Genomic DNA, 12,211 nt, shown 5'->3' on the forward strand with positions numbered 1-12,211 from the left:
CTCTGTACAGAATTTGCCGTACTTCAAAATAAATTCCCTGAAAACTGAAGCAAACATAGTGCCAATTTTACGTCGTTCAGTCTCACAGAATATTCTAGTTCTTGTTATCCCCTCCAAATAATCCGGGTAGCCACAGCTGAAACACCTTTGTGGCATTCCTGGTATCCAGCAATGTAGGACGAATAATAACATTTGTCCTTATTAAAATCGTCACGCGCAGATACCGGCCACGTGTTGGGAAGCGAAGAATGGCTTACTGGCGTCGCGTCAGGGGGCAGAAAACAGCAGCCGAAATAGCTCAGTTGGGAGAGCGTTAGACTGAAGATCTAAAGGTCCCTGGTTCGATCCCGGGTTTCGGCAGAAACGTTTTCCGCCCTTTTTTCGGAGGAGGAGGCGGATGGCGGCGGCCGCTGCTGCCGCGAGCTCCGGGCGCCGTCTGACGCCCGCCGCTGTGCCGGTTCGGAGCGGCCCAAGGCCCGGCTGTGCTGCTGCGTTGTCGAGCCGGTAGCGGCGGTGTTGCCCGTGACGCGACGTTTGTGACCGTTCGTGTCGCTCTGACCCTTCGTGTGCAGCTGGTCGCTGTTCACTGCTCCACCGGGCTCACTCTGCCAGGGCTCGCGGCTGCTGGCCTTGAAATTTTCTGTTGTCTTCCTCACTTGGCTGATGGGATTGTGCCCAATGGCGAGTTTCAGAGAAATGATGGCGTTTTACCTCCTTTAAAAGTGTGCATGTTGACACCGGCCAGGTGATGGCAGGGATGAACGGGTGCCACTCTGCGGACCCCGGTACGCACAAACCCTCTGCTTCACCAGCGGCAACCATTGGCATTCCCGCCGGTTGTACGTGTGGTGTGTGAGACAATCTGCCAGGGAGGCGGTGGGGAATGAGCCACCCAACCTCCCCGTCCTCTCTTCCAGTGCTCCATGCTGCAGAAGAGCGGGCGACACGCTGCGAAGCAAGACCTGAAATTGCAGAAATGCCGTGCAGCTCATGCCTACTCAGCGCTGCGTGTGCCTGCCGTCCTCCCTGGCAGCGTTTGGGAGACTTTGCCTTCCAGTTCCCTTTTTTAGCTCCTGAAACCCAAAAGCTTAATTCCCAGACCCTTCTCTTGGTACCGTAAAAGTTGGCAGAGATAAACCCTCTAAGACTTGTTTTGGAGTTTCAGAGGGCAGGCATTCCTTATTTCTGCACTGGAGACACGGGGGATAATTCCTCCGAACCTGTCTACCTTTGGTTGAAGTTAGTGAAGTTTATGTAAGTCAGTTGTATATATATGTATTAGATTTTTAAGAATAATCCTACATATTTATCTCTTTATTGAGAAGTAATTATAATATTTGCATTCTAATTATGCACGCATCCGGAGTCTTTTAGGTTGTGAGGGTCTTTTGGGGTCTTTGGTACCCTCTGGTGGTTGTTCTTTAAATGTCCTTTGGTTGAACTTTTTTTTTTGACCATGCACCCTGAGGAAGAGTCTATGTGTCTTTTATCTTGAGATGAATGGTTAACTAGTTCTGGCTACCACCTAAGGTTGATTTAGTCTATACTTAATTCAAAGTGGTTATTTTTCTGAGTTCAAAGTGATTGGTTTTTCATTCGTTAATGTTCTTGAATAGTCTATTTTTTAGATCTCCATCCCTACAACAAATTTGTTTTCTGTTTGATAACAGGAAGGCTACAAACAATTATACAAAGGAATACAGATGGATATATACAACAAGAATATAGATGGACTATTTCCTCTTCTCAGTATCACTCTGCCCTCCACCACCTCCTGCTATAGATGAAGGGAGGGATGCTGGAAGAGAAAGCGAAGCTGTGTGAAGAGGAGCAGGATGATGCGGGAGGGCAGGGGCAGGGAGTGGGAGAGGCTCTCAGGAGGACGGGGACAGAGGCAGACAGAGAATTAGAGATTGCTTCTCGCCAGAGTCTGAAGTGAAGGTCAAAATTCCGGGACCTCACTATTCCTCTGCTGTCAACAGATAGCTGAAACTACTTCTGATTCCCAGAAAGGCTAAGGAATAGCTTCAAGGTCTGAAACTCTGGTAGTTAATGTCATCTGGTTTTTACCATTCGTATGTTTCTCCCTGATCCTTTCTTTACTTTTAAATTGGGAAAAATCACTTGGATTTTTCTGAAGCATATTTTGAGGAGGGCATCTGGTTTTGGTTTGAAAACATGAAGAGGCAGAAAATTCATTAGTTCTCTTGGTGATTTGTTGCGACTGTTCCAAAGATATCCCTTATTTTAGTTTGGATCTGTTCTCTGCTAAATACTAGCAATTATTGCTGTTAAGCTGTTAGACCAAAGATGATCTCAGTAGCTGGCATTTGGTCGTCATGAAGCAGTCAAGTCAACACTCAGCTTTGTTTTGATAAACTGAAGAAATCAAACTGTTTGAGTCTCTCATTTTAAGGCACTTTCTCCTCCTTTCAGGTAGTTTTTTTGTAACCTTTTCAGTATACTGACACTAGAACAACACACAGAAAAAGGTCTTTCAGTATTGGTGTCACCAGTGCAAAGCACAGCAGTAAACCAGCTGCTTATCTCTCTTCAGCAATCTTTCATCTATTCATGAAAAGGTGTCACTGGTCCTTTTTTAATCACAGCATCACATCAAAGCATCGCTGTTGAATTGCTTGTCTGACACAAGGAGCACTCGCTGCTGCTGAATATCCTATTAGTACAAAGCGGAGAAATGTTACTTAGACCTCTACTATTAAGAAAGGTAAGGGATAGTATAACTTCTTATATTACTGTTTTTCCTAAAGATTTTTTAAGCTTTTGAAAGAATATTAATTTTTCACACTCAATTACTCAGGGATAGAAGGAAATGTTAAAATGAAGATTACTTTTGACTTCTGATCTGTACTTTTGTGCATGTGATATCAGAAATAAGTACTTTTTTCAAAAAAAACCTTTTCATTTGTCAAAGACTTTAATGGTGCTTTGGGAATGAATTAGGAAGGTATTCATTTCCTGCAGACATGTAATCAAAGAGGCAAAAGAAAGACTGTTTACTTTTTGGCTATTTCCATACTGTGGAATAAAAGAGAGTCATGGAGGAAGCTTGGATGTTGGACCTCTGACTATCTGCTTGGCTTGTGCATTAGTGCCCCAATACCCAGCACTTCCCAAGATTTGCTATGGAGGGACCAGCCCCGTGCAGTTCAAACACCAGCCAGCCAGGGCCTCTCAGCTGGGGGGCCAGGATGTGGCCCCAAGACTGCTTTTAGGCAGTGATCTGGCTGTACCCTCTCAGTGCTGCACTGGAGGTTGGATCCCCTCTGCCGTTGAGTTCCCCGAGGGCCAGGAAAGGTGTGAGTCACTCTTGCCCTCTCAAAGTGTCTGATTTTCAGTAGGAGTACCCGGGAGCACGGATGTGTGATGGTTGTGTACTGTGGTAGTGTCTGAAATTTCTATTTTTAAGCTAAGGTTAATATTACCTGTAATAGCAATTCCCTTCTCAGAGGTTTTGTGATGTTAAACAGGAATTTTGTGGAGGACTGAAATACTAAGGGTGATAGCCATGGGAACATTGAGAAGAAAATCTCATTTTTGTTCGATATGGGATTTGGATAGCACACACTGAATAAGGCCTCGGGTCTTATGCGGAAGAAGAGGATAAAATTAAGAGATAACCTTAATTCCGGTATTTTTTAACTTCTGTCTGATTGATTTTGCAAGCTCGATGCCGGTTTCTAATGTGATTTGGCAGGTTCTGGGAAAATAACCCGGAGTGTTGTTGCTTTATTGCTTTTATGTCACGCAATACGCAGGCATTTTTTATTCAGCTTTATCTTCTTTACACCATCTTTTTGTTAGCATTGCTGCTTTCTAGGTTTCTACTTGCCAGCAAGCGTTTCTATTTCCATTTATTTTTCTGTCAGCTGGCTCCCTCAAGAAGAACACCCTGCTAGGAAGCAGATCCAGGCTACTTTCGTGTCTAACTAAGCCTTTATGTTTCAGTCACAAAGCTCCTTCTCTGCAACTGAGAAACTTCTCGGCCACTACAGATGTAGTTACATATGTTTTTTTGAATGACCTTGACATACTGAAGTTGATACCTCACAGAGATTCAGAGGAAAAATCACATTCTACAATGTTGTTTCAGCCTTACTTGAATATTCAAAATCTGGTGGATTTGGTTCACGTGCTTTTTTCCTGACCATCCTTGGCTATGGAGTCACTGTTTTAAGTGAATAAAAACTGGAGCAGAAGGAGCAGCTCAGTGAGAGGTGTACCGTACATCCTAGCGCTGCTGCAAGTTGCAACAACTTGCAGCCACAGAACATGACAAATAATGAAGATGCTTAAAGCTTTACTTCGAAATACTTCTGTTTGGTATTTCTGACTGCAGCGTGACTAACTTGCTCTGCTTGGTGTCTTCCATAGGCTTTCTGAGGGTTTTAACAAGTTCAGGTGTTCCTCAGATGAGATGCTCCTTCTCCTCCTTCATGTCTCCAGAAGTCCCTTCCTTGCCCCTCCAGGCAGTTTCTGCACCTGATGTTTGTTACTGCCTCTCAGCAGTGAGTAAATGTTACTAAATCTTGCACATAGTAAAATATGCTTCTCTTTGGATTGAAAATTTGGTTTACTGAGAGAAAAGATTTGTTTTCTGTCTCTTGACTAAAAGATTTCTGACTTTGTCTCCTGCCCATCCAGTAAATGTGCACTAAACTTCATTTAGATGTGTAAAATGATCAATACAAGGGATTTAGAAAACCTAAGTCAGAACTCCTATTTAGGTTTTATGACTTATGTGTATTTTTAATAATAAATCTTAGTTATTGTCTATCTGATTTCTGGTCCTGTAGAAGAACTAGAGTTGTGTTTTTCAATTTTCTGGGAAATAACTGCATTTAAAAAGAAGAAAATTTTGGCTGATGATGCATTTCTGGAATCTAGCACTCTGCATTCGAGTCTTTTTTTTTTTTTTTTTTTTCCTGCTGTGAATGAGCAAGTTAGGAGCAGCTTTATCCTGTTTGAGTTCAGCCCAGGAACCCTGTGTAAAGAGGCTTTTTCTGATTCAGTTCCTTGGGAGTTCTGGAGTTTTTGTTGTTTGGGTTTTTTTTTTTTGTTTGTTTGTTTGTTTGTTTTTTTACCCAGCAATATATCTCAGGGTTCCTGCTTTGTGCTTCTGTAGGAGTATAGAACTCATATTCCATAGTAATGTAGAAATATAAAATTTATGGTATAGTTAACAAGACAGATTTGTGGCAGATAAGTGAAATCTTAACCTTCAGTCTTGCTATAGTTATCAATGCTGTCTTTATTCCTCAGTGAACCTTGGGGGAAACATTATATTTTTGTTTGGATGTACATAAATCTACTTGCTTAAAGCAAGCGAGCATTCATTACATTGCCCAACAATGTTCTTGGGATTTAGCCCACATGACATGAGGGATGATTATCTTTTGTTCCATTTTATGTTTTCCATCGGGGTTAAGTAGTAGCTTTAGTATTTTGAATAAAAACTGTGAGAGAAGTGTTATCTTCTGGAACTGGCTCTTGAAGGACTAATGTAAAGTCAAGACTGGAGATTTCTGATACTATTTCAAATACTGTGTTTGTACTGTCTTTCAGATTTTTTTTCTGTCAATGTGATACAGAGCCTAATCTGGATTTCCTTCATTGTATTTCTTTCCCTGTGATTGGGACAACTTGTTGTGTTGCTGAATTGTTGAGGTGAGAGCCTCATGTCCTTTCATGCTGCACACGAGGTCTTTGGCTCATGCCTTCCTGACTGGCTGCAGAATGATGAGCCACAAAGGCAGCTGGGCTGCAGAATCCTTATAGGTTTTGCACAACATCTGTAAAGCTCCAAGTGTGCCAAAACTAGGATATTAAACCAGTTTACATCTTACTTCACTTTTTTGTCAACCAGCATAAATCTACTCTATGTAAATCAAGTCCTCTCCTACCACAGCCATTTGGAGTGGGATTCATCTCACTTCACTTTAGACATTTAAAAGTTCAGTGTCTGTCTAAGTGTGAACTAGTCACCCTCAGATGCCCATCTGAGAACGGGATGAGTTGTCCCATTGAGGTGCGTCTTTCCCTTCATAGACTATTGGGCAACCACAGGATAACAGAGATTTAGCTCTCTTACCTTCCAGATGCCTAGGTTCCTTAAGTGAATAGTACTTTATATTCTATGACTGCCTTTATATTTAGCCCATATAGAAGCTGATGAAATAACTTTGGAGATGAAGTTGTCTTTGGACAGCCTTTGGACAGATGGTCACCGCAGCATTGGTGCACTGGCAGATATAAAGAGGCTCTCGAGTGGCAGATCTCTTTGACATTATTTACACATCCTTTGCCAGCTGAAGATGCTGAGATGTGTGATGGTGTTGCTTACTCAGGATGTTTTCGTCTGTCAGTCAGCACTGTATTTATGTAAACTAGAAGTAGCTTAAGCTTTCATCTGGGTTCCTACATATGATGGGCACTGGAAAAAGTATACTTGTTCAGGTATAAAGCAACATGGTACTTAGTCTCATTAACCAAATGATGGTACTGCTTCATGATATCTATTGAGGTTTCTCAGACATGTTAAATGAGGGAACAGGACAGAAGAAACATCTTAAAGGAAACAGAAGTGCTCGTTCATCATCTCTGACAGAAATGAGTAAAACTAAGGCAATATCTGACTTGAAAGTGTAAAAATGTGTCTGTGGAAAGATCTAGCAGAGTTGACACAGGTGTCTGCTGTACTAAAGCAGAGTATGATTTTAGGACCTTTCTAAGCAAGTTTGATATAGTACATGCTTCAGCTAGCACATGTCCTTGGAGAAATGAGGAGCCAAGTGCCATCAAATTTGGAAGTAGATGTCTTTAAGTAATGAGGATTTCCCATTGCAGTCAGCTCCAGATTTGTGGGAGGTAAGTTCAGCTGGATCACAAGGCTTATTCAATGAGGAATCCAGGTGGGGTTCATCTGTCTAAATGTAAACTTCTCGTCTGTATTGAGTACCACCGATCCCTAGGCTTCCGTTACAGTAAATAAATGGAGAAGGTTAGGCCTTTGTGTGATGCAATTCATCCCCTCCTAATGTGAGTATAGGAAAGAGGTCAAATTAATTACACCCTAAACTCATCTATTTCTCACCATTGAGAGAGGATCCTGTAAAGGAAGCCCTGGGTGACCAGTTCAGTGTCCAGATCTGTAATCGATAGATGTCTAACATCAGATGAGATAAATTTAATCCTCTCTCACGAGGAAGCCTGCTGGTAAAGTGATGGAAAGATTGATGAGTGGAATTCGCGACACAAAGAAGGCTCAAGTAATCCAACGTCCAGATTGATGGGGTACGAGCACAGCAACTTTGTGGCTGTTGAGGAAAGGAAATTCACCAAAGACCATGAAACTGTCTTTAACTCAGGTTGAACTCCTGGCGGCAGTCTTGTTGTGTATTTTCTGTGAGATCTGACCAGACTACTTTTCTCTGAGTTGCTCTTCTATTCTAACAGTGTGAATATGTTGTAGCATGTAAATTGTTTTTTCAGGAAAAGAAGTTCACAAATTAGAAAGGAACCGATAAATAATGTAAATATGAGAAGGCAGGAGCTAATGAAACTGTTCATATGAAGAGGGATTTTGCGCAAGGACAGGGTAATGAGATCTCTAGAGCTCCTCTGCATGCCCAAAGTTTGGCCTCATTCTCCCAGCTACAGGACAGGGAGACAAAGGGCAAGGTCATGGAAGGGCAGTGGTCTGCATTGGAGGAAGGAAGAGAGAAGACATGAATGAATAAAAGCCTGTGTAAGAAGGAAAAAGCAGAATGGGATGGGAGGAGAAAGAAGGGAGAAAAGATTCAAGGGTGTCTACTCTTCAGGAGGGTGGGAGAGAACAGAGATGAGCAGGCAAGTAGCAATGTGAAAAGGAAGAAAACTCCAGCGTAGAGGTAGGAATCAAAAGACCTAAGTAAAAGGATGCCAAAGTTTAAAAAATTATCATCACACTTACTAGTATTTAGGAAGAGCTTTTTTTTTTCAGGTGCAAGCTTTTTCTTTTGTCAGGTCTCTTGAAATGCCTCATCGTGGAGCCAGATGGCTCACTTGTGCAGTCTCTGGTGTCTAGTAATACATAATCTCACACTGAAGTCTTTACTTCTACTGGGGTACTTAACAGGTCTCTCTTCTACTTGCCATCTAGTGTGTTCAAGGTTTCCTGAATCTCCTAGGAAATTTATGTCTTTGAGATCTCTTTCTTCTGGGTGACTTACTCTTTACACTTGATCAACTATGACGATTCAGATGTCTGTTTGAAATAATGAGAATTTAAAGACACAGAGCTCCAAGATAGATGCATACATGGTAAGTGCATAATGAACATACCTTAGTCTTGAATTGACTTCCACCTTGTATAATGAATAGCTTTGCTTCATGCATTTTCCATTGAGAGACTTTCGTGAATGTTCAAGTAATACATTCCTGGTGGCAGTGTTGGAAAAACATGCCTTAGATCATGCTTCTTACTCTGTGAAATCTGGAGTACATAAATTCACAACAGTTAAAATCGGCAGCCAAAATATTCGTCTGTCACTTAAAATAAGAACAAAAAGGTGGATTTGATGTAAGCTTTGGGTAAAGATTAGCACGAGTTCATTTCCATTCAAAATATTCTTATTATGACCAGTTTCACGTCATGTGTAACATAAAGGTATGTTACATGATCTTTGGAGCAATGAAAAATATACTAAGGTATTATAATTTAAGTTTCTTGCCAAGTCCGTTTTGTCCAGCCTTGAAGTTTTGCTCGACAGAAGTAGAATCTATTCTTTCTCACATGATGTTTGTGACAACGTAAATACCTCTATGCTAATGTAAAGGTGGTTTGGCAGAACAAGGAATCAGAGGTGTAATATTTTCTTTAAAGAAAATAAAAATAAAAATATTCATAATGGCCGAAATTTCCAGAAGTGCTCATCACTTTTGGGTGCTCAGCTTGAGATACCATGGATTCACTTGACTGATTTACTTATCATATGGTAGGGTTGTATTTTTTTTTATTTTGAAAATTCTTTTTTCTGTGGATCAGATGCTTGGGTGTTACTCATCCTGTCTCTTTTCTTCCCACCTTGACCTAGATCTTTTACTTGTCTCTAGTTTTCTTGTATAAGCATCTTTCTTCTTGTTATGTCCAGAATTATCATCTGCCGTTATGAATTCTCATGTGATTTATTCTTTCTATAGATACATTGATTTCCACATAAATTTATATGTAGAATGTTGTATTTTGGCCAAATTTTTTTCCCAAAGGAAAAAGTCCAAAGGCTAAATACTTTTCTGGCTTGATGCTAATCTGTGCTTGAGTACAGTAGAAGGAGCCTGAGAAACAATACTGTTATTGAGAAAAAAATGTGAACCCACTGCCTACTTACTGCTCAGGAATTCTGTGTTACTCGGGTGAGTGGTGTTTAGTGATTTCTTTGCTGGTACCTTTGAGTATTCTTTTTTTTATTCCCTCTCTTGCAAAAAAAATATGTGAACGGATTAATCCCAAGTATGAGTTGGCATCTGTGTGGGTATATTTGTTTGCTGCCCTTTGATGCTAGATGGGGAGGTTTGATATTAGGGGTGAACCTGGGCACGAATCCATACTACAAGGTAGCTGAAATACTATGTTCTTCTACTTTCAGAGTAAAGCCTAAATACTTCAATTAATAAATTTGACACAGTTTCAGCTGTGGTAGTCTGAGCCGGTAGCTCAGAAGTGTGGACAAGGCAGCGGAGTCACAGTTTGGATCAAGGGGGTTTTGGACACTGCTCATGTGCTCAGATTCACAGCCAGAGAAGTCCTGTGATAGCTGCAGACAAGCAGTTCTGAGCGGCAGCGCCAACACACAGCGCTACTCATTTTCAAGAGATAGTAAAACCCCATAGTAAATAAAAAATCATTCAGCACACTGTTTTGTAAACCGGTATAGGGCTGACATTGTGTGGCCCTGACAACGGCTCCTTTCTTTAAGCGCACTAGCCGAGGGAGGGGGAGCTGCACGAACTTCTGAACAGCGAGGCGCTAAGGAACGGGCAGTGCCTGCCGTTTTCCTGATGACTAATTGAAAGACAACCGTCTTTTTGTAATTTTGCTCGGTGGATTCCGCACAGTGTGTCATGCTGCGGCGTGCGGCTGCCGATGCTGGCAGGCCTGCAACGGGCACCGACGCGGTGACGCCAGGATGCGGGATCTGTCCGTCCCATCTCTGTCCGTCCTTTTTCTGTCCATCCGGATGCTCCCTGCCTGGCCAGAGAGGGCACTCCTAAAATGTTGATGCATTACCGAGGACCAGCACCACATCTATACTAGTGCTGCATGCTGTAGTATGCTCCCAGTTTTGTAAAATTGTGTAGCTGGATGTACTCGTAAGAAAACCTACATACATGCCACTCTCCTACTCCCAGTTTTTTTTCCCTGCTCACGAAGTAGTCTCTATATTATCGTCTATTGGCTATTCCTTTTCTCCACACTCCTGTGAAAAGAGGGACATTTTACAACGGTATGTAGTGATAGGACAAGGGGCAATGACTTTAAACTGAAAGAGGGGAGATTTCGATTAGATCTAAGGAAGAAATTTTTTACAATGAGGGTGGTGAAGCACTGGAACAGGTTGCCCAGAGAAGTTGTGGATGCCCCATCCCTGGAGGTGTTCAAGGCCAGGTTGGATGAGGCTTTGGGCAACCTGGTCTAGTGGAAGGTGTCCCTGCCCATGGCAGGGGGTTGGAACTCGATAATCTTCAAGATCCCTTCCAACCCATACCATTCTGTCATTCTATGATTCTACGAAAATTACCCATTTCTTCTTCCTCGTGTATGACATTAGAAGCACTTTTCCTCGCCTTGTCTGCCTCAGTATCTCACGTTTCTCTGTGCTTACTCTTTCTGCCTCACATAGGCTCTCAAATGGCAGTAAGCACTTTTCTATGATTCTGTGAACTGAGCCAGCTTTGTTTGCAGACTCGTATTTTATGTATAGGCACTTCAGATTAGGGGTTTAGTCAGCTAGCTGAATCCTGTCCATATTTTTTTTATATTTTCTTTGGTGATGCTAATAAAATGTGTGTTCACCTTAATTGCTCTCAGATGGTATGTTGATAACTTTGGTTCAAGACATTGTCTAACTTAGATTCAAGGACTGATCTTTCCCACACAGAAGCGTGTTCAGGTGTTGAGTAGTACAGGGAGGTGCGATCTTCAGAGTGTTTTTGAGTTAGCACCTCCATTCGTAACTCCTGAGCTTCTTCAACATATTTTTCTAGCAACTAGTCTTACTTTCTGTCTTTTTCACATGTTGTGTTGAGAGCAGCAGGCGAAAGCCAGTTGCAAGTAAATTGAATCTTAAGGGAGATGAGTTGAAACCCGTTTCAGACTATGTGGTATTGCTAATTGGCTTTGTACTTCCAAAAATGAAGGAGAATCATATTTTAGTTTATCTGGCAAGTAATAAATTTTTTTATATAAAGATTGGAGAACCCGAAAGTGCTGATGACAGTGTCTGCAGTCTGGATGAGCTCCTTAGCTGCATGATAAGTTTGCTGCATAGATAATAGACTTCTTATGCCAGAGTGATGTGGTTGAACATCCATGGAAATATTGAATAGTACAGACACAACCACAGCTGTTTTCATTATACATCTAAACAATTTTAGTGTGGAGGGGGGAGGTAGAGAAAGCTTTCAGCGAAGCAAAGGGAGTTGCCAGGTTTTTTTTCAGTATGGTGGAGCTGAACTAATAGCTATTGCTTCAGACTCCTCTCATGACTTACCACGACTTTATTTTGATTTATTAATTTTATTCCTCTAGCACATAGGAGTTGCATTGTGGAGAAGAACTGCTGCACGCTGGCAGCTTTTTAAAGTAATTTTTGTCGATGTCCTTAGCAAAACCACTTGTCTGCATGTCTGGTGTGTGTATTGATCTTACAGACTGTCTCCTGCCAGGTGGGTAATAAATGCTCAGCTGTGACAGTTCTGAAAGCCTAGCAGCCAGACCAGCCCCAAAACAACCTCTGCTGTAATGATGGAGAAAGGATTAGAGAGCAAACAAGGACCTCTCACCCTTTAAAAACAATTAAATAATTTATTTTCATGCAAAATGGCCATTAAGAAGGGAACTCTTCTCCACTTGCCACTCAGATATTTAAAGTACAAGTACTGGAACTCTACAGTCAGCAGGTGGAGTCTCTATCCCAAGCTGTTACTCCCA

General features: G+C 41.7%; 1 non-coding gene across 1 annotated transcript; it reads left to right on the plus strand.

The window, feature by feature from the left end:
* The first annotated feature begins 287 nt into the window (after positions 1 to 287).
* TRNAF-GAA (transfer RNA phenylalanine (anticodon GAA)) lies at positions 288 to 360 on the plus strand. Its single transcript has one exon. It is a non-coding gene; the product is annotated as a tRNA-Phe (tRNA).
* The last annotated feature ends 11,851 nt before the right edge of the window (positions 361 to 12,211 follow it).

Source organism: Tauraco erythrolophus, chromosome 1 (genome assembly GCF_009769465.1).
Source record: "Tauraco erythrolophus isolate bTauEry1 chromosome 1, bTauEry1.pri, whole genome shotgun sequence".
Classification (NCBI taxonomy): Eukaryota; Metazoa; Chordata; class Aves; order Musophagiformes; family Musophagidae; genus Tauraco; species Tauraco erythrolophus.